The sequence below is a fragment of the Podarcis raffonei genome, chromosome 10 (assembly GCF_027172205.1).
Source record: "Podarcis raffonei isolate rPodRaf1 chromosome 10, rPodRaf1.pri, whole genome shotgun sequence".
Classification (NCBI taxonomy): domain Eukaryota; kingdom Metazoa; phylum Chordata; class Lepidosauria; order Squamata; family Lacertidae; genus Podarcis; species Podarcis raffonei.
The window spans coordinates 21,685,406-21,712,879 of record NC_070611.1 but is presented as its reverse complement, the minus strand read 5'-3'; the positions used below and the strand labels follow the sequence as shown (position 1 = coordinate 21,712,879).

Here is a 27,474-nt window from a genome sequence, read left to right as displayed (position 1 = left end):
CATTTCCCCCAGGTTCAAGCTTATTTCGGGAAACCCTCATTTCGATTCTGTTTCTGCTGATGGCTCCCACCAGGATTTTTAATGCTTCCCATTGAGCATTTGGTAACCACTGAGTTGTTGATTTTGTAGGTCAAGTTACAGCATGGTGTATTCCTCTTTTCTGGGAAAGTATTATTAAATATTAGCAACATCAAAGGATGAATGAATATATATAGGTGCATTATTTGCACTCGAATGTGATGGAGGCATTTTATGGAAAAAGAGAAAGCTGTACTCATAGTGCCCTAGTGTAGCCAAACAGAATGTTATTGCTCTCTTATTGGGGTTAGAGCAAATGTACATTCAACAACCGTTTTAAAACAAGGCCAGAACGATGTGTAATAAACTTAGATTGAAATTTAGAGAATTGTGTAACTAGTTGCACACAATCAGGGATAAATGTTTTTCTCTTCCTGCCTGCCTCAATTTTGGAAATATCAGTGGTCCTCTGGTAAAGGGGGAAACCGTTTTTGAAACTTAGAGAGCTGCAGTGTGTCATGAGAGGCTTACGTTGTGAAAAAGTGAAACTGGGCATTATGGTTTGAAGGATCTGTCCATTCTTAATTCTTTTTTTTTTTTGGAAAAGTTTTTATTGTTAAAATAATTCAGCATTAATACACATGTACTGTGAATATACAAGCATACAAACATACATTTCATACAATCCTTAAAAATATTCAAACATACCTACACTCAATCCCACAGATAATTCCTTTTCCCATCACCATCCACCACCCCTCACCCCCACCTTTGTGTTAGACTTCCAATCTACTCAATTGCAATTTCTTTCCACTTCTATTACTTTCTTTCACACACCTTTAACCTAATTTCATGCTTCTTTTTCTATTACACATTGTTATCCATCTTATTTAGTATTTCAGTATTTAAAACGGAACTTGTTTATTCTAATAGGAATTCTGATTTTTCAATAGGATTTTGCAAGTATCCTTTAATTCAGTTCTCCACATTGCTACACAATTGCCATTCTTAATTCAGTTCTCAACATTGCTGCACAATATGAATATTTTTATTTATTTTTAAACTTGTTCAACACCCTTCAGCATACTGCTGTGCAATTTCTCCCAATAAACACATTTTTTTTGTATGCAGTTTTGACTAAAATTCAAATTTTTGCTTGTGGTTTCCCCTGATGTGGTGCATTTTTATATGCTATTTTTACTAATATCTTCAATTCCAAAACCGGCCAAAGCAGCAGGATTTAATCACTGCTCACCAGCTGTTGCATGGGGGTTAAATCCTGCTCAGTTCAGATAATTGGGAGCAAGGGCTGTTTGAAAGCTCCCTACTGCTTGTTTTGTACCTGCTCCTTCAGTTCACTCGTGTCCTCCTTTGCCCTGCCCAATGGGGTTGGTTCAACCCTAACATCAGAGTGGAGGAGTGTGGTGGTAGTTTCTGCTCTCCCCTCCCTTCCTCACTGCCTTCTCTTCTCATAATCACCCTACCCTATGCAAAACAATGCACTTTCTTCTCCCCTTTCATCCATCTGCAGCATTTCCTTGGGAAAGTGGTGCCATGGTCAGGACAGGGTGACTGGTAGAAGAAAAGGAGAAGATAGGAGAGGAGAAACTACACTCAGAATTTTATGGGCATCACTACTCTCAAGAGAAGGTACTTTTGTGGCAGGTCTTCCAAAAGCAGGATTGAAATATACTCAGAGTCGCAAAGTGATTTCATGCTCTTTATTCAGCTCATAGTGGTGAGGAGGAATGAATGAAAGTCCCCTCAAAGTATCTGCTTTATATACATTATTTACACAATGGGCTGCACATGATTGGCTAATTCCAGAATTCTACTGTAAGCCAATCAGGTTGTGGACTCACTTCTATCTGGAACATGATTGGGTAGTTCCTGCCAACCAATCGTACTGCTGCATTGTTCTAGGACCAATCAGACTGCTGCATTCTGAATCCTATTATTCTAGGACCAATCAGACTGCTGCCTTTTGGATCCTATTGTTCTAGGACCAATCAGACTGCTGCAGTTTGGATCCTATTCAACTCAGTACATAACAAGGATTATCTGCATGTGGGACTCTCCTGCTTCAAACAGCCCTATGTTAACAACAACAACAACAACAACAACATTCTATTTATACCCTGCCCATCTGGCTGGGTTCCCCTAGCCACTCTGGGCGGCTCCAAGCAAAACACTAAAAACAAAATAAAACTTCAATCATTTAAAACGTCCCTAAACAGGGCTGCCTTCAGGTGTCTTCTAAAAGTTAGATTGCTGTTTATTTCCTTGACATCTGATGGGAGGGCGTTCCACAGGGTGAGCGCCACCACCAGAAGGCCTTCTGCCTGGTTCCCTGTAACCTCACTTCTCGCAGTGAGGGAACCACCAGAAGGCCCTTGGCGCTGGACCTCCGTGTCCGGGCTGAACGATGGGGGTGGAGACACTCCTTCAGATATACAGGACTGAGGCCATTTAGGGCTTTAAAGATCAGCAACAACACTTTGAATTGTGCTTGGAAACATCCTGGGAGTCAATATAGGTCTTTAAGGACCGGTGTAATATGGTCTCAGCGGCCATTCCAAGTCCCCAGTCTGGCTGCCGCATTCAGGAGTTGCAACACAGCTCTCCTTTCTTGCAGGAAGTGGAGGATTAAGAAAAAGATGGTAGTATTTTACAACCATTGCTGCACTTAAGTGGAGCTGTAAAAAAGTTTTCCCCCCCTCTGCTTTTTGCAAGATCTACTGCAAAGGGGGGGGGTCTTCTTGAGCACGGCTATGCTAATAAAATGCCTACATTTTTTCTCCCTCCCACAGGGCAGGAAGAACTGCATAGTTCCCAAAGCTTTTTGCAGATCTCCTGCAAGAGGTGTTGCTGTGCTCAAAAAAAAGTCACTTTTTCAGTGGATGTGCAAAAAGGAAGGTTTCTCTCGAGCACAGCAATGCTTCTAAAATGCCAGTGCCTTTTTCCCTGTCTCCCATGAGGAGAAAGAGTCACATTGCAAGCCCTGGACATCGGGCTGTTTGTGAAACTGGGGAGTCCAGCATGCAGGCAATCTTTTCCAAAGGCAGTCGTGTTTCTCCCTTCCAGGTCAGGTGATTGGGAGATGAGATAAGCAGCTGGCTGCTTTGGGGAAGATTGGTTGTGTGCAGGAGGACAGATCGAATCATCCTTCTTCTTTGAATGAAGACAATGAGAGGCTGCGTCAAACAGCACTTTTGAGAAGGCTTTAAGGCAGCCCCCATGATCCCATTTCACACTGTCTTAAAGTATTTGCAAGTCTCCCCAAACTCTCGTTTTAAACTTCTGAGATTAGGAGTTTGACAGGAGGGAGACTTCCAAAGCTCCACATTTGACAGGAGTCTGACCCTGCCCAGGTGGGTGGCCCCAACCTCCATCCCATTTGGCTGACCAGGTCGAGCGAGATAAGGACATGGAGCATGGAGCCAAAAAGTTTCCCTGCCCATGCATTAATTATTTGTTCAGTTTACACTTTTCAATGCATTTCTTTGTCACTTTACTACGAAAAGGTTGTTTCTTTTTAAAAAGTGGATTTGTTATGCTAGAACACAGGGCACTTTGGTCCATTTTAATTGCCCAAGCTTAAATTCCCTAGCATACAGGAAGTCTGAAGATACCCTCTTAATAGATTTTTCAAGATTTAGAACACTGAATTTAGATTAACATTCTTATAATTGACTTCCCATTAAAACATACTGACTTCTATCCTACTCTAAACTCAATAGTTTACTTCTATGGGAGTTATTTCCAGGTAGCTCTGCATAGGATTGCAGAAGCTCCATTAATGATTGCAGAAGTTCCATTAATGATAGGCCTCATCCACCCATTGCTACAATTCCTGAAGCTGTTTCAAAAGTGCTGCTTGTAGCAATCCTTTTTAAAATTTCTAATCCAAAAGAACAAAATTTATGCATCCTTCATTCTATGCACATGTCAGCCCCTTTGCTGATGTGGCGATGTAATCATGGCAAATTGAAGAATGAACAAGAGTGAGGTTTACACATACTGTACATTGATTGTATTGAGCAATGACTCCCTTTTAAGCACATCTGTATTGTTCATCTATCTTGTAGTTATCATCACACTTTGCAAAATGTCCAAAGAATTATGGTGCTTGGCACATGGAGGAAAGCAAGAAGCTGTGGAAATGCTAGGCGTAAAATTACATAATTAAACCTAATTTCCCCCAGAACTCTTCCAAAATATTCTAGGGCTCTACTATAAATACTGAAAACAAAAACAAAATGTAAGTTGACAAAGTAAAATGTATGCAGTGAGCTGCTGCTGTCTCACATTTCCATGCTAATGGAATACAAATTTTCATATGAAGCATACCTCAAAATATGACAAGATCTAATTCCAAAAAGACAGGACAGAAATGGTTTCAATCATCACTATTTATACAGCAGGTGAAAATTCAGATCAAAGAGGGTGGGTGTCATTCGTCACAATCTGGTTTCTTCGGAATTATATAAAATAGATGTTGGCAGGCATCTTGTTAAAATTAGTTGAGTATTTTGAAGAACTCCCTCTTTGCTGTTACTAACAATCATTTGGATTTAGAGTCTTTTTGCAGACAGTAGAACACATCCGTATCTCCTTAAGAGGTTTTATGGCATAATGGAAAATTGTCAAAAAGAATTGTTCATCAGAAATGATTTCTTATATTCCAAATACTTCCTAAGGCAGTAAGTTATTGTATTTTGATACAGCTAGAACTCCATTTTCTTCTTCTATCTGTTTTTAAATATTTTTTATTGGTTTTCACTATCAAGCATCCCCATTTTCTCTGTAGAAAATGGCTCAGGACCGCAATACCTCAAGGTCCGCCTCTCCCCATATGAACTGGCTCGGACCCTGCAATTATCATACAAGGCTTTTCTTTGTGAGCTTCCTCCATGGTAGGTTGAGAGGGTGGCAACATGAGAATGGGGCTTTTCTGCATTAGCTCCCCACTTGTGGCACCTTTAGGTGTCAGGCAAAAACATTCCTCTTCTCCCAGGCCTTTGGCTAATCAAAAAAGCCATGGCATTTTAAACTGTAGAAGTTATTGTTTTTCTTTGTTACTATTTTATGTATTTTTGTGTTTTTATATTGTAAACCAGCCTGTGATCCTTGGATGAAGGGCGGTACAGACATCATCATCTTCATCATCATAGTGAACTGAAACACAAAGTTATCTGCCTCCTCTGACAGTAGACTAAAACTAAAAAAAAAAGGGATTAATGTAAATATTGGGGGAGGGGTTGTTCCATCCATACCCCAAATCATGAGACCCACTGGGGTGGCTCAGGAAATCCTTCACATTTCCAAGTTGGTTGTTCCTTTAATCAGACATCTCAAATCATATCAGGGGTGGAGCTTAGATATTTAGTGGGAAACCACAAAGTGTATTTTCCCGACTATCTGTTAGTTTCAACCTTGCCCTCTACTGACTGAAGGCATGCAAGGTTGCTTATAGCCAACAGAAAGGTGGAAACATCTTTTGTTTTAAGTAGCTGTAGTGATGCTTGTGAGGTTTGAACTTAGTAAATTCATGTATTACCCTAACCCTAACCTTAACCTGATCTTCACTTCTTGGTAATGCACAAATCAGCACTTAGCTCTCTAACAGATTTTGCTCTTTTCCAAATGTTGCAGCACAGTTTTCAGAAGTTTAAACCTATTAAAATATACATTTGGATGGATAATACATGTTTATACATTGTATATTATAATAAATATGCTGGAATTAAAAACAAGAGATTTCTATATCTCTAAGTGACTGCCTTTAATGATAGATTTAACAGAAAATTGGCATTCCCTGATAAGGTATCGCTTATTATAAGATGCACTTTTACTCCAGCTCTACATAACATTGTGTTTTATATCATAAAAAAACCCAAGTGTGATAAATGATGTTCCTGTCTCCTTTCAAGATTTCAGTTCACATTTCAGCTCACATTTGTCTTCTATAAAAACCCCATCATATGAACATGGACAATGATTCCATAGAAAACTGAATTGCTGAACATTTAGGTATCCTTTCTGCTGTGACTGTGAAGCTTAAATAGTTTCTTATTCCCCCATATGCTGGGACCACAGTGCTCGGCTATTAGTTCACTGCAAGTAAAAAGCAAATTGTCATGGGCTAAAGCTGTTAAGGAATACCTCCCTGCTCCTTAATGCAGTTCAATTGTACCATAAAATCATAGCCACCATTTGCCAGTACTTCACACCACTTCATAATTCTAGGCAGCATGAGAGAACTGTAATTTCTAGCAACCGGCTATCGTCTGCTACACTCCGCCAAGCATGCAGTACTGTAGCACAACCCTGGCTGGCTGCCAAACCTCTTCACTCCACAGCACTCCACCTTCAGCACATAACTCAGCATCGCAGCATTAGGATGCCATAATGGACATCACGTTGTGTGGAAGAATTTAGCACAGCTGTGGTGTTATAAGCCAGTGTGCTATTGTAACACATTTCCTTACAAAATTCGTTCCCATTTTCAACGAAGAAAAACGGCATTGGCTGGTCAGCTGAGGGCACCTGAAGTATAGCTAAGTCACACTGCTGTACCAAAATAGCACCTTATATATCTAAGCAAGCTGCTAGCAGCATGGATCATTTCAGCGGCAAATTTCATGCGGGAAAATGTACGAAATTCCAAATGCAAGCAGCCCAACCTTAAGCCAAAGTAAGTCCTATTTATTTTCAAATTAAAGGGCTCCTCGAGACAACCTGATTATTGAACTTTCATCCACTTGATTTGCTTGCACAAAACTTATGTGTGGGTTAGACAATGTCCAGCCTTTAATAATAATAATAATTTGTTTTTTATACCCCGCCCATCTGGCATCAAACATTAAAAACTTCCCTAAACAGGGCTGCCTTCAGATGTCTTCTAAAAGTCAGATAGTTGTTTATCAAGCATTTGATCAGGAAGGTTATACTACAAACAGCACAAATCCTTATTCTGCATGCGCAATGTTTAATAGGTCTCCCATTAATCATTTCTTCACCTCACACTTTTCAGTGCATTTCCCCATCACACCCTAACCACAAAAAGGCAGTGGTTTTTTTTGTTTTGTTTTTAAAGTGGATTTCTTGTGTTAAGAGTGACAGAGCACTTTAATCCACTATAATGGTGCAAACCTAAATTTCTGGAATGCACTTGAATCCTGCCCACAAACACTGACAGTCAAAGGGTGACATAACTCAAAGGGTTGGAGCTCATTGGTAGAACTTATGAGATGAGTATAAGGCATGCCCAGTTCAATTCCTGTCATCTCTAGGCTGGGTAGAGAAAGGCTCCTCTCTGAAACCATAGAGAGCCACTCCCAAAATACAAGTCCAAAATTTCACTGTGCAAAAATAGCTACTCATGTGATTCTCTAGTATGCACCCTAAAATGCTAGAGGCTCACAACAACACATCCACCCATGGTTCTTTCTGAACATCTGCTCTAGTCAGTTCCTATAATACAAGCTGCCTTTCCTGGTTTTGGTTGTTTACAACTTACATTTTGAATGGTTTAAGCCCCACAAGCTGCTGCAACTGTTAGGATGTAAGTTATACTCTTAATAAGTTGCGTCTATGCGCCTGACACATAAATGACACTCCATTGTTGCTTTCAGTTTGGGATACAAATCACACTCAAGAAAAGCTTGTGATGAATCATCCTGCACTGCCCAAAACATTTTCAGACCTGTTTACCATGTACATCATTGCTATCATGCTGAAGGTCTCCCCGCTATGCGAGACTTTGGAATGGGTGCGGTTCTAAGGTTAGCAGTTCTAAATTCTCCAAGATGGAGATCACGTTCATGGTTGTGGGTTTTTGTGATACACAGTGGATAAAGGTAAAGGTAAAGGGACCCCTGACCATTAGGTCCAGTCGTGACCGACTCTGGGGTTGCGGTGCTCATCTCGCTTTACTGGCCGAGGGAGCCGGCGTACAGCTTCCGGGTCATGTGGCCAGCATGACTAAGCCACTTCTGGCGAACCACAGCAGCACATGGAAACACCGTTTACCTTCCCGGAGCGGTACCTATTTATCTACTTGCACTGTGACATGCTTTCGAACTGCTAGGTTGGCAGGAGCAGGGACTGAGCAACGGGAGCTCACCCTGTCGTGGGGATTTGAACCGCTGACCTTCTGATGAGCAAGTCCTAGGCTCTGTGGTTTAACCCACAGCGCCACCTGTGTCCGGTGGATAGATGAGTGCAAAAAGTGTTTCCTTAGATTGCCATCCGTGATGTGTTTCTGTGGCATTGGATCTTGCACTACGATCCACCTTGAAGGATCATCTTTGAGGTGTATGATGGGGGAAGGTAGATCACTTCAGTGAAATGGAGCCTCAAGGACTAGATCACACAATAAGTTCTTGTCTAGAGAATGATTTCAAGGCACACAATAAAGTTATGCGGAATTTAAGCATATCTTGCCATAAACAGCCAAGCCAGCCACTGTGATAAATACATAATTTATTGCCCACACAAGCCAAACTAGCTTGCTCTCAATACATGCACTCATAAGGCTTAAAGGAATGGGAGGTCTGGATCATCACAGAAATAGTAGAAAATCATTTCCTGGGTCACATTATTCTCACTGTCACAGTAACAAAAATTGCTATCAGACATATGTGATAACATGGATCATTATGCAGACATTTGTCCTCACAACTAAGGAAAACCAAGGCTGCTTGTGTAGGTAGGAAATGTGTTAGCTGTGAACAGGCCTTAAGCTTACTGTAACTATTTACAACTAATAAAATGATGCCTTTGGAACACTTTGCAATTTGAGATCTCTGCACTTCGAGCCACAGACTTAATTTCCAAAAACCAAACAGTTCTGTAATAAGAACAAAAATGACCTAAGGCAGTGAAGTAATGAAGGTAGCAAATGTTTAGTAACTGAACTTGGTGGAAGTGGCTTCAGCGTCGTGGGAAATGGTCGCGTTCCAATATGCTCACAGCGATGGAAAAACTTCCAGCTGGCATTGTGAAAGTACTCAAGGGTCTCTCCTCCAAATGGCTTGTAATTCATATGTGAACAGTTTTATGCGTAATGCACTAAATAAAATATACTTATGCTTTGTGTGTGGAACACTTTCAGTCACTTCAGTCAGTTCGGTTCTGTTTTGATTCAGTGCAAGTTACAACATTATATATGTTCTCCTCTTGGCCATCCACGCACAATGGTTTTATGCCTCTTCAGAGACCACCTACACTTTCCCCTTTATTTAGCCCTGCAAGCCATGTTGGAGCAGCTTTCAGAGCTACCTCATTTATCTCAGAGGATGCAACTTACACTCTTAGCTTTCTTTGCTGCATCTGAGTGCTGGCCTGGAAGAGTCAGATATTGAGAGTTAACGGAAAGGACCAGACCTTTTTCAACAGAAGCCTGTTCACCCTTGCGGCTTTTCTGTGAAGTATGGGGTGCAATAAATTGTCAAGACGTGGTCAATATTGTTACGAAAAAGGAGCAATGCAGAAGCGAGCTCCAGGTGGCCGGAATGCAAAACAGGATGTTGATGTTATGGGACTGTACCGTGGGAACCAGGGACAGTCTATTCAGTGCACTGAGCACCGGATGTTAGCTCAGAGTGGCACATGACCCTGTACTGGAAGTACATGGGAGGAGTTATTCTCTCTCTGCAGCTGGTGATGAGAGAGTACAGACACGATTTCTCTGTACTGCTGGAACGACAGAAATAAAGGCATGTAGATATATTTCTGTCTGTCTCTTTCCCCTCCCTGGCAATGGGAGGGGGAGGAGTGGTGTGTTCTTCTCACGTTAGAGGAGGATCGCCGATTGAAGACCTCCCCTGGTCTTGCCGGGAGTCGCTGACAGGGAGGTCAACAAGAATTCAAGCCGGGCACCTGGAGGGTGGCCAATTCCTATGGCTTTTGGCTTGAATTCAACAAATATAACTATGTAAAGAAACAAGTAAATCTTCTATAATAATATGCTTGCCTAAATGCAGACAACTCTCCCAGCCTACCTTTCTCAAACTTTCACTTCTGTGGTCAGAAAACTGAGAAAGAGGTCAAGGTAACCAACCTGTGACTTTTCACCTTGGACAGAGACTTTTCACACGCCCTCTTCAAACATCTAATCTTTGCAGGAACAGTAGAAAGGGCTCCGTTAATGCCATTTCGACATCAGATGATAGTACACAAATCCTCTCATTCTATAGGCTCCCAGATCTACATGTCTGAGAATTCTGAGTGGTTGTGCTGCAGCCTTCAATCACTCCCACCATTTCATGTTCATATTGCTAGTAAACAAATAAGATAAAAACCCTATTTGGATGTTCTAATTCCACACACAATTGGAAGGAGACTGGGACAAGAATTGTGTGAAGGAGACCGGGACAAGTTCCACCACCTCTCCACAAGCTGGAGACGAATATCTGCACCGAGGAGCCTCCTGTACCCAACTAGGTTCCTTGCACAATATAGAGCCCTGGAAGATCATAGTTCTAAAAGGCATGGGGAGAGTAAAAAGGTAAAGGATCCCTGGATGGTTAAGTCCAGTTGTAGACAACTCTGGGGTTGCGGCGCTCATCTCACTTTACTGGCTGAGGGAGCCAGCGTACAGCTTCTGGGTCATGTGGCCAGCATGACTAAGCTACTTCTGGCACAACAGAACACCGAAATCAGAGCAGTGCATGGAAATGCCGTTTACCTTTCCGCCGCAGCGGTACCTATTTATCTACTTCTTGCACTTTGTTTTTTTGGCATGCTTTCGAACTGCTAGGTTGGCAGGAGCTGGGACAGAGCAACGGGAGCTCACCCTCTTGTGGGGATTTGAACTGCCGACCTTCTGATTGGCAAGCCCAAGAAGCTCAGTGGTTTAGACCACAGCGCCACCCACGTCCTATGTGAGGAGAGTCCAGGACTGCAAAAGGTTCCTCACTTCATCATCATCATCATCATAATAATAATAATAATAACAATAATAATAATAATAATAATTTATTAATTATACCCCACCCATCAGGCTGGGCTTCCCCAGCCACTCTGGGCGGCTTCCAAAAAAATATTAAAATACTGTAATACATCAAACATTAAAAGCTTCCCTAAACAGGGCTGCCTTCAGATGTCTTCTAAAAGTCTGGTAGTTGTTGTTCTCTTTGACATCTGGTGGGAGGGCGTTCCACAGGGAGGGCACCACTACCGAGAAGGCCCTCTGCCTGGTTCCTTCATATGTTATCCCTCCAACTTGTAGCTAGCAAAGCAATGGAGGGTGGATCAAGGATGATTATTCCTGCTGACCATCACCACACAAGAGATTAGAACATTTGAATTCAAATATTATGGATCCACATATTCACACCACATTCTAAATGCTCTGGGTCTGTGTTTGTGTGTTGCTTTGAATCATATATTTCGATACATACATTTCATTATTATTATTTTTAAAAGCCATTGGGTTGCAGTGTTTATAATTTTCACTCATGACCCCACAACCAAGGGAATTAAGTTAAGCGCGGGGCAGGGATTAAGTTGTAAAGACTCTGTCCAGTCTCATATACTGTGTTCACTTACATATTAGGTTCCCACACTTTGCTTTGATCTTTCAGGTGAACATTATATTGGGGAGAGGGGCTGAATCCATGGGAATGGGGGAATCGACAAGTACAGCACTCTCTCCAGTCATTTTCTTCTTTCACTTCCAAAATGCCCTTCCTATAATCCCAGGGTGATTAAAAAAAATAGAGAGAAAGAGACAAAGCACGATTTAACCACAATTAAACCATTATAAAACAGAAAGAAGCAAATCATTTCGATCACAACTGCAACAGTTCATGGTAACAACAGCAAACTTGGACAGACTAATCAATATCCACCAAAAGCCTGTGAGAACAAACATGTTTTAACTGGTTGCCAGAAATCAATTGCCCCCTACAGACCGGATGGATTTCTCATAGATGCATTTAAACCAGACACTATGCTTCCTCAAAATGCTCTTCTTCACCCGTCCACTGTTGTACATGGGGTATGAAATATGCAGGGAATTAGAAAGAAACCCATAGACTTCAAAGGGAGTTGACTCCAAATAAACAGACATAAGACTCAGCATGACCTCGTCATCTGGGGATAGTTTTATAGTTTTATTTTATGGTTTGTCATGTAAACTATACTTGTTTTAGTTATGACAATTTATAACCCATATGTCAATTGTAGAACCATTTGGTGAAGATCAGGCGATAGGTACAAATTATTATTTTTTAAAAAAAATACAAATATTAATTTAATTTATTATATTCTGCCTTTCTCCCAGTGCAGAACCCAAGGCAACTCCCATCATGTATTTTTTTTAAAAAAAGAATCAGCTTTTTAAAAAATAAAAAACACCTGTTATAAATATTAAAGAACAATTAAATAAGGTTCCACACCTCTAAAACCATTTAAAAGCACAAGAGGAGGGGGGGAATACAACACCCACCCTTAAAAGTCCCAGCTGCAACACACAGTTAGTGGCCAAAGACCTGTCAAAAGAAAAAGTATTTGCCTGCCAGCAAAAGAAAAGCAGACAGGTGGTCAGCTTAGACTCCTGTGGAAAGGAAGGGAAAGGAGATTATAGAAGGCTATTCTGGAATATAGAGGCTTGTGCACTTAACATTAGTATCAGCTGAACTGCAGGGTTTGCTATGTATCTGCTCAGAAGTACTTTTTCGTTCTTAAGACTTTTCTGGCAGTAACTGCTTTACAGAACCTTGAATGTCACAGCTTGTGGAGATACAACACGTAGGGTCAAGTGCGGTACTGCTATGGAAAAGGACGTATTCAAATTGCTACTTATTGTATGTGCCATCCCACTGCCATATGAACCTTAAGGGTTCCTTCCATAGCCTTCCTGAATTCCAGAAATGGTTGCTAATGAGCAGAAACCACAGCAGAAAAAGAAAAAGAAAAGGCGTTAGGTTGCAGGTGCATCCTTAAGCAAGCTTAGCATCTGGAACAGATTTTTTACATTGATATCAATATTTTAAGAGAGCGCATAATTCTGTTGCTATGGGACAGAGATGACTTTGGTCATCATGGTAGATGATGGATGGGACAGGGGGAGTGTGTCCCTGTTTTTTCTGCTAGACCTGCCAGTGGCTTTCGATACCATCAGCCATGGGATCCATCTGGGCCACTTTGCTGGGATGGGATATATAGGCACTGCTATATAATGGCTCCATTTCTTCTTGGAGGAGCAAACCCAGAAGGCGGTGCTAGAGGGCTCCATTCCCTGTTCTCTACATAGCTGATTTTACTATCTGGTTTTTATTTCTGAGTTTTATCTTTTTCTTTTTTTACTGCTCCTGTAGGTATTAATGGGGGGGGGTAACAAGAGAACAAAATAGAAGGAATAGTACAAAATGGACTTAGAACATTGCCAAAGCACTATGTTCTATGTGCGAATTGGAACTGTAATTATTTTTCTGGAAAAATATGCAACCAAACATGGACCACATGAGGCTCATCAAGGTCTTCTTCATGCCTATGAAACTAAGGACTCAGCCACACTTTCCCTTAAGTCCGTACCTCTTTGACCTGTTTTGGATTTTGTCTGGCCTGGGTGCTCCTACTTATGATTTCTGCCTTGGATTTTACTTGGGGAAACACCCCTGAAACCCTGTTTTTTCTAAAACCAATAGTCCGCGTTTCATGTTGTCTCCACCTTCAGCTCCACCCACCCGAGGCAGAGAGTCAGAAAATCAGAAGACCAGAGGATCATGTTGACCAAAGGAGTTGGCATCCTTCCAATATGCGTTATTAGAGAAAATAAAGCAGTCATTGAAACCATCACAATCAATCAAAACAAATGAGCAAGAACACACACACACACACATCAAGCATATATAACCTGATCACAATTTTTTATATGAGTGCTAAACAGGGTAAAGTACAATAAATTTAAAAATTAAGCACCCGAAGAAAGCCAGAAGTGCACTGCTCAAAGCTAGAGAGACAACTGCCCTGAACCTCTCTGAGACCTCCAGGTATAGGGGCGGTATATAGATGCAATCAATAATAACTGGGAAAATTACCTTGCAGGGCAAAGCAGGAAAAGAAGGTCTCCCCCCCCCACACACACACACAGTTCCCCAGAAAGCACACAAAATTCTGTTCAGGAGCTATTTTGGTTCAGAAAAGAGGCAATTTTTTTCCCAGGTTTTCCACAAATTGTTCTGATTCAGCACTAAACAGCGGGGTTTCCCTGGAAAAGTGGTGTGACCAAAAACAAACACGCCCCCCCCCGGACCCAACAGAACAGATTGACACAAAGTACTAGAAATTGTGGGAGAAATGAAATTGTGGATAGGCTCTAAGAGACGCTCCCACAGTGTTGTGACTCATCAAAAAAACACATTGGGCGGGGGGATGATTTTGTGAGGAAAGACTTTGCAGGTCTGGAAAGATACCACCCATGCTGCTGCCTGGTTTTGTTTCCTAATTTTACATAAGAGCAATTAACCAAGGGATGGGGGATATAGCTGTGAGATTCATAATGAATATGTTTTAAATTGCCTTCAGTGACAAAGGAATCTTAATTCAGCATAGTAATTACAAGCATATTGAGTCTGTGGTTAATCATGAAACGAAAGGGGCTGTGGGATTGGTTGTATGAAACCTAAGTATAGTATGTGCCAGATATTTTTAAAGAAACATTGTTGGCACGTTTGTGGATAGAGGTGTCAGGAGTGTGGCAAGTAGGGAAGAAAGCCCAGAAAGAGGGAGAAATTCTCAATACACCCAGGCCAATATATTGCTGCAGGTGGGGGAGCTTACATGAGTCACTGGCAATGAATTATCTGGTGTTTGTGTGTTAGCTGTGATCAGGAGATTCCTGAATAGCACTTTATTCAAGCTGACCTGTAACAAAGTGAGACCTGTGGCAAAATGTTGCAGTGCTCAATGCTCCCTGTTCAAGATTTCACTTCTGTCCTCCCCCTACAACACAAACAAAAACAATTAGCCAGCATTCTATGGCGAATGAGCATGCTCAGTCCTCACTGGACTCATATAGGGATTTCTTTTTTTAACATATCATTTTCGACGATAATTAAACACACTTTAACATCTTATACAGTATTTTTTACTTCCATCAATCACATCTGAAAATTTTCCAATCTATTCACTTAATATACATTTCTTACTTTCACTATTACATTTAAATCTCATAACTAACATCTCTATTCTTTTTCTGCTTTGCAATATTTCATATATTTCTCCTTACAAAACTTCTTGTAGTCCTACTAGTGTAATTTGTGGGTTACAGTTGCTCTTCAAATAGTTCGTATATTTCTTCCAATCTTCTGTAAATCTCTGGTCTTGCAGGTTTTGAATCCTTCCTGTCATTTTATCTAATTCTGTGTAGTCCATTAATTTTGACTGCCATTCTTCTTTCATAGGAATTTCTTCTTGCTTCCATTTCTGGGCTAACAATACTCTTACTGCTATTGTTGCATATAAAAACATCTTGTCTATTAATATCATCACCTATAGGGATTTCAACACCTATGGAATTTCCCCCCAACAATGGTAGCTTGCTTTGTTTTGTTTTTTTGTACTTCTGCAAACCTCACTCTTATGGGTGGTGCCAGTCATAGAATGAACATCAGAAATAGAGGATATGGTTTAGAGGATTGATATTGGTTGCCTGTTGGTCCCCTTTCTCTGTACAGGTGATCACAGCCTGGACCTTTTTATCTGAAATCAATTAGCCCTAAAATAACAAATCTTTAAAAATCATAGAGGGACTGTGTTCCAGAATTTGCTTCCCATAAATTCGCCAAACTGGAAATAAAGTTTTCTCAGCATGTACGGAAACTTGCAATTTTCACATGCATTTGCTTCCAATTCATTTTCCGGCATCAGATTATGCAGCAGAATTCAAGCCAGGCAGCACTGAGCTTGTAGAATAATGGAGGTTGCTGGAAACAGAAATTCATCATGAGCCTCTGGGACCAGCATGCTGAAATAGATGATGGGAAGGAGAATGACAGAGGGGTTATGACACATTTCATACTACCGTTGAACTCATACTAACACTGAGACAGCCCAGTTGTAGGTCAAACATTTGCAGAGGCCTTTGAGGTTTGGAGCCAAAAGGCTTTTAATTTTCCATTTTCATCTAATGATAATGTCCTCCGTTTCGATTTACTTTCTAACTTGAATGCCAGCTAGACAGGGATTCTGTTAGTACGTAAAGATTTACCATCCTCCGATTTTTGTTGGCATTTATGATTTTACAACCCCCAGAAGTGTGCTAGGGAATATCCTAGGGCAGACAAATTATAAGTGGTACCGCCAGAAAGCTTATAATCTCATTTTACTCATTGACTAAATGAAGGGGCAATAATGTGTAGTGGGAGTTGGATTATGATAATGCCGACAATCATTCTCCTTCCCAATCATGGATCATTGTGCCATGTGTGGCGCAACATACAGACTGATTTAACTCCTGACAGATGCGTTTTTAGGATGCAATAATGAACAATAGCTAACGGTAAAAATCACATACATTGGATAAATGATAAATTGCACAAAACTGCAACTGTTTTTCTTCTTCTTCTTCTTCAAATAAGTGAGAATCTCTCTCCCTTTGGACCCCACTGCTCACAAATTAACGTGAGCTCAATTGATCTTAAGTTCATATGTTTCCCTGTTCACATCTGGAGAAAGATGGAGAGTATTGGCATGTGCAAAGCCACATCCCTAGTATTATCCAATGAAAGCATAGAATTCATTTGAAGCAGGGCCTGTATTGAGCTAGGGCTCTGGATTCGTGAGCACCAAAACTATTTTCATAAAAAGCAACCTACAGAGTGTTTTTTTGTTTTTTTAATGGAAGTTACCTGTCTAAATGTGCTGGTCTGGTTCGCCAGAAGGGGCTTAGTCATGCTGGCCACATGACCTGGAAGCTGTACGCCGGCTCCCTTGGCCAATAAAGCAAGATGAGCGCCACAACCCCAGAGTCGGTCACGACTGGACCTAATGGTCAGGGGCCCCTTTACCTTTACCTTACCTGTCTAAAACTAATGGCTTCTGAATAAAAAAAAGCAGGTTTCATCCTGTTACCTCTTGATTTAGTAATGACACGGATTTTCTACAATGTAACAAGAATATGAGTTAGAATGGAACTACAGTGGTACTTTGGTTCTCAAACGCCTTGGTTCTCAGACGCTTTGGTTCTCAAAACCTGGAAGTAAGTGTTCCGGTTTTCAAACGATTTTTGGAAGCTGAACGTCCGATGCAGCTGTTGGTTATTTTTTCCGGGGTGCCTGCACCAGTCAGAAGCTGTGCCTTGGTTTTCGAACATTTCAGAAGCCAAACGGACTTCCAGAATGGATTACGTTTGGCACTTTTGTTTTTTCTATTTAGTTTGACTTTTTTTGTTTTTGAGTCTTTTTCAGTTAATTTGTTTTTGTGACTGTGTGGAATCCAGTTCAGCTACTGATTGATTGACTGTGGAAATGGATGTGTGACTGTGGAAATGGATAAAAGCCCCCCATCCAAACAATGACTATCATCAGTGCAGGGAAGAAAAAATAAATAAATTTAAATTTTTATCATCTACAATACTGTCTTATTTATTTTATTTTATTGATTTTATAGTACAGTACATTGATTATTGCTTTCATTTTATGGATCAACGGTCTCATTAGATAAATTCATGTTAAATTGCTGTTTTAGGGGTTGTTTTTTAAAGTCTGGAACGGATTAATCCATTTTGCATTACTTTCTATGGGAAAGTGTGCCTTGGTTTTGGAACGGTTTGGTTTTGGAACAGACTTATGGAACGGATTAAGTTTGAGAACCAAGGTACCACTGTAAAGTTATTTGATTCTGAGAATTTAGGAACACAGGAAGATGCCTTACGCTGAGTCAGATCACTGGTACAACTAGATCTGTGATTTCTACACTGATTGGCAAAACAGTGGAAAGAAGCTGTGCTCAAAATGAATTCAAACATTAAAATGAACTCATCTGTTAGAATAAACTCATATGTGAAAAAATATATCCCCCAAAATGTGGGAGATGTGGATCTATAGGATTGGTCAACAAAAAGGAGAGGAGGGATGAGACAGGGGAAATCCCATGGAAAGTGCTGACACCACGATTTCTGGATCTCTGCCATGTCTCAAATGAGATGCACTTTTCACACCTAAATTATACCCGCCTCATGCACTGGAAAATAAAAAATTAGTCTGCAAATCTTTTCATACTTGGAAAAAAAATCAGTTGATAGTTGCTGTGAATGTTCATTTTACTGCTTACTGGAGCATTTGAGGGGCAAAGAGTAGCGAGGGGGTATTTTCAGCCACACACATGCGCCATACATTCCAAACACATTTCTTCCCCCTATGAATACTGGGAGCTGTAGTTTACCCCCCACAGAGCTATAATTCCCAAGATTCTTTGGGGGGTAGTCACGTGCATTAAATGTGCTTTAATGTCAATCAGCATCTGATTATCTCCTTCTACCAGTCCACAATAGAAAGTGTCCTTTCATACTGCATCACGGTGTGGTACACTGGTTTGACATCAACTGATAGGAAGTGCCTACAGAGGGTGGTGAATTCAGCACAAGATATTATGGGCTGTCCCGTGAATCCGCTGGGTGACATTGCGGAAGAACGTTGCCTCAGGAGAGTGAGGAAAATTCTCAGGGATGCTTCACACCCTGGCCGGCACTTTCTTGATCTCCTGCCCTCGGGCAGAAGACATAGAAGCATGATTAGTCGCACCAACAGGGTAAAGAACAGCTTCTATCCGTGGGCTGTTAGGCTGCTGAATGAAAAGATAACAACAGGGCAACTGACTTTCGGGTTTGGTGTGCGTGCGTCAGTAAACGAGGGGAATTAAGACTAATAGAGCCGAGTGGGGGGTGCTCATGTAATCTCACAGTATACAAGTTGTACAAGTGACAATAAAGTATTTCAATTCAATTTCAATTTCAATTTAACCGTATGGTGAGCACGCAGCCCAAATCAGGGCCTTTTGCAGCTAGTATGCCTTCGAAATGGAGATGACCAGCTTATATGTGCTTATTTAAAATTGGTATTTGATGTAAGGGGCAGTTTGGCCCTAATATGTGGGATGAAACTTTCTTCCTCTTTGCCTCTTCCTTGTCAGCCACCTCCAGAGAGATTCCTGGTGCTGCTACGGCGCCATGTCAAGAGGACCTGTGTGGTCTTTTCAGATACGAAAAAGCAGAAACGATTTTATCTAACGCCTTCTTTCTCCCATTGGGAATTCTTCTTAAAAGGACTTCTTAAAAGCCAGAATATAACAAAAGCCCCAGTCAGCAAACCCCCAGCTAGTGAGTGGTACACACTGAGGCAGATCAATACAAGTCGTAAATCAATTTAAAAAACAAAACACTGATTATTTATGTATTATGACTGCATTTTGTGAGGCAGCAAGGTCCAGCTATGTAACCCATATATTTATCCGAGCTGTTCAAATATTAATTAAATGTATGCGCAGTTTTAGATACCGTATTGAAATCTGTGCACAGTGAAAAAGGAGCAATCAGTGAGGTCAGAGAATGGCTTCAAAGTTTGCTGCATAGATAAAATCCTTGGCCTCTCCATGAGTCAGCTTTTGCCTGAATGCGGAATGCATTCCAAAGAGCTTTGTTAAGCCCTTCCACAGGAACCCAAACAGACTTGCCTGGAGAGCAGAAGTTCTTCTGAACGATTCCTCCAGCCCCACTAAAGAGAGGACAGCAAGCTACTTTTCTAAAAAACAAAAAAAGCCCAATAATCAATGTGCACTTCATCATGACAGGAAGATACAGCTTTTCATTTAAAGACTACACTATAGATTTACTGGGTTTTGACCCAAAATGTACTTTATTGTGTAAATTCCTTAGTTGTTGAGCATGAGGAAAGCAAAAAACTTAGATGAATTGCATACTCTGTGCTGAGACGCTGAGCACTTCGTCTCTGTCACACCACTGTTAAGAAATGGAAATGGCTATTAATCTTCAGATAATTCATAAAATATGTATTTTGCACTCAGATATATTTAACCACTGTATGCTCTGCATGAGAGCCTTATGTACTTGGTGACGTACAGAAGCTTCTGAGATGCAAAGCCCTCACAAAATTCTCCTTGAGTTCAATGCAATCTTTGCATTCATCTTTCTGTGGGTTGAAGTAGAAATATAAAGGAGAACCAGGACTCTGCATCAGGGTTCGACCCTCTTTTCAATGTTAAATCTTTGCCTTCATATATACGTGATAATAATGGGGTGTCTCTGAGCATGAACAGAGTGCCTTTAGAGCTCCTCGCTTTTGGGATTAGGATACATGCCTTTCAGGTCAAAGCGACTTAATGGGATTTAACATATGGTTACCAGACGTCCCTGTTTCCCAGGGACAGTCCCCGGATTTACAAATCTGTCCCTGGACAAAATCCGTCCCTGGAATGTCCCCGGATTTCATTTAATGTCCCCGGATTTATATTTTAAGTGTTGTAGATTTATTAGTAGAGAACGAATGTTGCGTGGTTAGTTCAACGGCACAAGACACATCATATGGGGACTTCCGGTGAGGCAAAATGGCGGGCGCCATGGCAGCGAGCAGCTCCTGAAGCCAGTCAGAGCTAACTGCGCTACCAGGCTGGCTCCGGGCTGCTGATACTGCCGCTGCCACTGCTGACGGAGAACCGGGGACGCCCAGCGCATCAACTGACACACATGCGCGCGCAACCCAAATTGAGCTGGGAGCGAGAGCACCTGGCCACCTACCCAGTGCCGTTCCGGGCCAGGAAAACCCCAGAGCTGATGCAGGGAGAAGGAGAGGAGGAGGAGGAGGAAGAGAGGAAGAGGAAGGAGGAAAAAATAGAGGAGCCCCGACCTTGCCATGCTGCTGCCGCCGCTGAGGAGAAGAAGTAGAAGAGCACCAGGAGGGCAAGGACACATGGCCGAGTCCAGGCCCGAGCCGAGCCTACTCCACTGCAGCTAGCGCTCCAAGAGAGCAGGCCAGGGCCCAGAGCAAGGCGGCGCGACAGAGGAAACCACAGAAGAAAAGATATTACTTCTTAATTTTTTAAAAAAATAGCTTTTTTCAATGACTTTTTTTCTCTTTTCAAAAAAATTAAAAAGTGTCCCCAGATTCTTTGGAAAAAATCTGGTAACCTTAATTTAACGCCAATTTCCAAAGATCTCTCAATGGTTTGCTTAAATAATTAATCCTCCCCCACACAATTATTCTGTACACTGTGTAAGAACAGGCTATAACATCTCCAAATACAGTGGTACCTCAGGTTAAGTACTTAATTCTTTCCGGAGGTCCGTACTTAACCTGAAACTGTTCTTAAACTGAAGCACCACTTTAGCTAATGGGGCCTCCTGCTGCTGCCGCGCCGCCGGAGCACGATTTCTGTTCTTATCCTGAAGCAAAGTTCTTAACCTGAAGCACTATTTCTGGGTTAGTGGAGTCTGTAACCTGAAGCGTATGTAACCTGAAGTGTATGTAACCTGAGGTACCACTGTAAATGGAACATTGCAAAATGAGGTTGCATATAGCAGTGCAGAAGGGTTTTAGCCAAATTTGTCATCACTACCATTGATATTTGGGTTTGTTCTTCTAAAACAGCCTCTTAGGTTATCCAAGAGAGAGAGAGACTTGTGTAGGCAGGAATGATGGATGTCTGTCATTTCTGCTCATATTTCTTCTCTCAGCCCACTTTCTTAGCTGTTGCAAGAGAGTGGCTGTGTATACACCATGAATTTAAAGCGCAAGGCTTCCTTTAAAAAAAAAATCATGGGAACTGTGGTTTGTCAAAGTGCTGAGAATTGTAGCTTTGTAATGGGAAAACTTCCATTCTCAGGATTCTTTGGGGGAAGTCATGTGTTTTGATCATCTACCATCTCTGGAGCTGAAGCAGGGAGAGGTTCTGATGATCAAAGCAAGCTCCATTCTCTCAAAATACCGTGCTCGTGTGAGCGGCCTTTGTGACTCTAATAATCACTGTCCTATAATCCTATGTGAGAATTACCTTTTGTTTCATGAACTGAAGGACTGCACATCTCAGGCTATTTTTATGAATAGAAGCAGGTTACGTATTAAAACATTGGCAACCTAATATACCGTATTTTTCGCTCTATAAGACGCACCTAGTTTTTGGAGGAGGAAAACAAGAAAAAAATATTCTGAATCTCAGAAGCCAGAACAGCAAGAGGAATCGCTGCGCAGTGAAAGCAGCAATCCCTCTTGCTGTTCTGGCTTCTGTGATAGCTGCGCAGCCTGCATTCGCTCCATAAGACGCACACACATTTCCCCTTACTTTTTAGGAGGGAAAAGGTGAGTCTTATAGAGCAAAAAATATGGTACATTATTTTCCCCGCCCCCACAGCCATATTTCCATTTAAAGATAACAAGTATCACAAGGGAGCCATAAAACAGAGCCATAACAGCAGAGAGAACTCAATGTAGGAAAAAAAATGTTTTTGCAGATTGCCTAAGCTCCATAAAAGATGAGGCAAGCTGGACATCTCTAGGAAGTCCCATTACCTGTGAGCTACAACAGGCTCTATTCTGTGTCCCAGCCAGCTACTGCCAAAGATGATGGGATGCTGCAGCATCCAATGAGAAATTCGAAAGATAGGCAGGTTCGAATCGCCTGGTCCCAAACCACTTAGGGAGCCAGGAAGTGAACTGGAAGCCTGTGCAAAAATCAAAAGTAATAAAGCCAGACCGCTCTGAGGGCACTTCCAAGCAGTCACTTCTTTGCAGGTGGGATTCAACTGTGTATCAGCAAATTTAGATTGTGCAATTAAAGTTGATTTGGCATTCTTGCACAACAAACCCAGATAACAACAACAACAACAACAACAACAAAAAGAATGAATAATATGCCTTTTGGGCAAAGTGACGTATATAAAATGTGTGGAATAACTTCACATGATGTTGTATAACCTTAACTCTCTCGCCCTGACCTAGCCACTGTGATCCACGCGACAGTCACCTCCAGACAGGATTATTGTAACTCGATCTACGTGGGGCTGCCCTTGAGACTGACCCAGAAACTCCAGCGGGTGCAGAATGCCGCGGCGAGACTCCTTACAGGGTCCTTGCCATGGGATCACATTCACCCGGTGCTATACCAGCTGCACTGGCTCCTGGTGGAGTACAGGATCAGGTTTAAGGTGCTGGTTTTAACCTTTAAAGCCCTATATGGCCTAGGACCCTCGTACCTATGGGACCGCCTCTCCTGGTATGTCCCACAGAGGAACTTATGGTCTTCAAATAAAAACATCCTGAAGGTCCCAGGCCACAGAGAGGTTAGGCTGGCCTCAACTAGAGCCTTGGCTTTTTCGGCCGTGGCTCCAATCTGGTGGAACGCTCTGTCACAAGAGACTAGGGCCCTGCGGGACTTGACATCTTTCCGCAGGGCCTGCAAGACGGAGCTGTTCTGCCAGGCCTTTGGTCGGGGTTCAGTCTGACTCCCTCTCCCCTTTCATAAGAACTTGCATGAAAGTGGCCTCCCAATTTTTCTCACAGGCCCATATAAGTGCAGCACAAACAGTTGGGCCTGGTGAGCATTTAAAGTCCCCAACCCTAATCTGCGGGTTGCCATCTGATTGGATTTTATTCTGATCCTGATCTGATTTGAGGATGTATTTTAATTGATTGTCTGATTTTATGTTAATGTGTTATACATTTGATGTTAGCCGCTCTGAGACCGGCTTCGGCTGGGGAGGGCGGGATATAAATAAATTATGATGATGATGATGATGATTGTTATTGTTATGATTATGATTATGATTATGATTACGTCCCTGAAAACAAATCAGAATGAATGCTCAGTAAACAAACACATTGTATAGCCTCTCCACAAACTTTGTGCAAACAAATTGGGGTAACAGCTCAGGAAACAGGTTGTCTGGAAGTGATCTAACTCCAAACAATTTTGCATTAGCTACAGCTTCTGTGTATTTTTAAAGGGCAGTCGCAAGGAATATGACAACATATTCTTCTCAACATTCTCTGGGCTTCAGCAAATCCCACCCACTGCTGATACTCTCCATGTCTTTCATTCTGGACCTCTGTATTTTTTGTAATTGCTTTCTCACTAGAATGCCTGCCTTTCCTTGACTTACAGCATGTAGAGTCTTCACCAGCAGATTGGTTTATTTGCCTTTAACCTACAGGCTCTTTCTTCGATTTTCACCTTTCTCTTCAACTAGATTAATTATGCTAATCACCCATGCAGTGGACAGAATTGCCTCTAATTACCAGATTTGGCATATTCATAAATGATAACAGTAGAACAAGAACAGGGGGACACATTATGTTACATTCATACAGGACTTAACAGTATGCCCGTATGGACCAGCCTATTCATGCAAATATTTATATATAATTAGCCTTTTTGGAGTCATTATTAGAATCTGGATTATATATATTTGTATAATAAAGGGCATGATTTACACAGAGTTAATTCCAATGAAATAGTCCATTCTTTTGTTAGGGTTGACCTGGAAAATGTGTTATTAATACACTACTTCAATTTACAGACTAAATCCTCAGTTCTGTACTCATTTACCTGGGAGTAAGTTCCACTGAGCCCTAGATACCGATAGGATTACATTGTTACCCTGCTCCTCTGCTATCTAACAGCAGTCTGTAATACAGAAATTAAGGAAACGGAATCCCCACCACCATTACTTGTAGTCTTGAGACTGCTTCACACAGATATGTTCACGTGTAATGACAGCAACATAAAGTAAAGGTAAAGGAATCCCTGATCATTAGGTCCAGTCGTGGCCGACTCTGGGGTTGCAGTGCTCATCTCGCTTTATTGGCTGAGGGAGCCGGCATACAGTATCTGGCTCATGTGGCCAGCATGACTAAGCCGCTTCTGGTGAACCAGAGCAGCGCACGGAAACACTGTTTACCTTCCCACCAGAGCAGTACCTATTTATCTACTTGCACTTGATGTGCTTTCAAACTGCTAGGTTGGCAGGAGCAAGGACCGAGCAACAGGAGCTCACCCCGTCACGGGGATTCGAACCACTAACCTTCTGATCGGCAAGTCCTAGGGTCTGTGGTTTAACCCACAGTGCCACCCGCGTCCCAGCAACATAAAAGTCCAATTAATATGTGAGCAGCAGGTAGGGCACTCGCAGTTTCAAGGCAGAGGGGTGGAACATACTTCTTGTCCCACCTCTGAAGTTGCACTGCTATGCAAGCTACCCCCATTAATAATAATAATAATAATAATAATAATAATAATAATTTATTTATATCCCTCCCTCCCTCCCCAGCCAAAGCTGGGCTCAGAGTGATTAACAGTAAAAATAACACAGTTTACATAAAATCACAACTGATTAATTAAAATACATTCTAAAATCAATTCATTCTAAAATCGATTCAGAATCAAATTAATGGCAACCATTGGGCTAGAGTTCTATGAGGATTACTGAAGGACTGTGCCCTGGCCAAAGGTCTGGTGGAACAGCTCTGTCTTGCAGGCCCTGAGGAAAGATGTCAAGTCCTTCAGGGCCCTAGTCTCTTGTGACAGAGCGTTCTACCAGATTGGGGCCACGGCTGAAAAAGCCCTGGCTCTGGTTGAGGCCAGCCTAACCTCCCTGTGGCCTGGGATCATTATTTGAAGACCGTGAGGTCCTCCGTGGGACATACCAGGAGAGGTGGTCTCGTAGGTACAAGGGTCCTAGGCCGTGGCATGTTGAGCTTGGTTATTTGCAAGGGAAGCCTTGAGTGCCAACACTGCTCACACACAAGAACACCACACATTTGGGGACCCCACACAATTGGATGTTTTGATTGCATGGTATGTGTGCCTAAGTTGGAAGCAACTGAATTTTCATATCACTAGTTGCCACCTCACACTGAGTGGCTCATTGTGGATGTTAGTCATATCCATCTGTGACTCATCATACATGCCAAGGCTAGCCAGAATAGGAGATTCTGGTGTTCATCTCCCCACCCCCAACCCCTTTCCTGGTGTAGATCTTCCCTGACTCCTACTCCACTGGCAGGGAGGGAGACACCATTTTGGGGGTCTGCCGCAGATACCAAAATGCCTTGGACCAGTGATGGTTGGACCAGTGATGGTTGAAATGACCATGATGGTCACAACAACAAATGAACTGTAGACTGTAGAATGCGTCTACTCTTGGACCAGGCATAGGCAAACACCCTCCAGATGTTTTGGGACTACAACTCCCATCATCCCTAGCTAACAGGACCACTGGTCAGGGATGGTGGGAGTTGTAGTCCCAAAACATCTGGAGGGCTGAGTTTGCCTATGCCTGCCTTGGACCAATGAAGTGAAGGCATGAGACAGGAGTTGATAATGCAGGTGAACTGTGCAGGAGCAAGCATGCTCCAAGCAAGCTGCCGTCTAGCTCTGTAAAGGCTCCTTTTATTAGCGGAAGTCAACAATTGGAAACAGTAGTGAAACCACCCTGAACTTAACGTATTTCCATCTAAGCACATTTCCAGCATTAGCAAATACACGTGTCAGCAGGTGTTTCCCTCAAATGTCCCCCCGATATTTGATTATGTCTGTTTTCCCTGCCATGCTCCAGCCAAGCAATATGTCTAGCAAACAAATTGTGAAAGGACAAAAGGTCAGGGGGAAAACCCTGTTTTCTAGCCAAGAAGGCAAAAGGTCAGGGAAAGCAGGCGTAACGCTCCTTGACATACTGTTGCACGTCTGGTGCGAGGTTTGCCTTTGCAAAGCGGAGCGTTACCTCTTCAGACCAGCCTTGATACATGTGTGAATAGGCACTTTAGAGTGGTTCAAATGACTATTTGCAGAATTTATAGGAGTTTATATAAATCCTAAGTGAGCTGATAGCAGCCAAATAGACTGCCAGTTGCCTACGGAGTGTGGAATGCGAATAATCATACTTGAGAACCATACAGAATGGAATAAGATAACGTGAGCTTCATTAAACTGACAACTGCATTGCTGCAAGTTTCCCATGCACCTGCATTCACCTATAAGCTGAGTGTAAATGGGGTCACCACAGCCAAATTGGTCTTCTGCATCGGCAAATGCTTGAAGATAAATGCACATAGCATATTGGAAGGAATTGCTTCAAATCCCACAATTCTGGCTTGTAGATCGAACTGTCTTTTATGTTTTTGGTTTTTTTAAATGTCTAACTTTTGAACATGTTTACTTAGAAGGAAGTCCCAATCGTTCCTAATAGGACTATTTTTTAATGTGTATACATGTACTTACTAGGGAGGGAGGAACATTATATACATTATGATTCACTTCTGAGTAAATGTTCTTAGGATTGTGCTATATAATATAAAGGTAAAGGTAAAGGGACCCCTGACCATTAGGTCCAGTCATGACCGACTCTGGGGTTGCGGTGCTAATCTCGCTTTATTGGCCAAGGGAGCCAGCGTACAGCTTCCGGGTCATGTGGCTAGCATGACTAAGCCGCTTCTGGTG

General features: G+C 42.0%; 1 protein-coding gene across 1 annotated transcript in view; it reads left to right on the top strand.

The window, feature by feature from the left end:
* KCND2 (potassium voltage-gated channel subfamily D member 2) overlaps positions 1–27,474 on the top strand; it is a 285,198-nt gene that overhangs the window by 73,549 nt on the left and 184,175 nt on the right. The gene's annotated exons all lie outside the window — the stretch shown is intronic.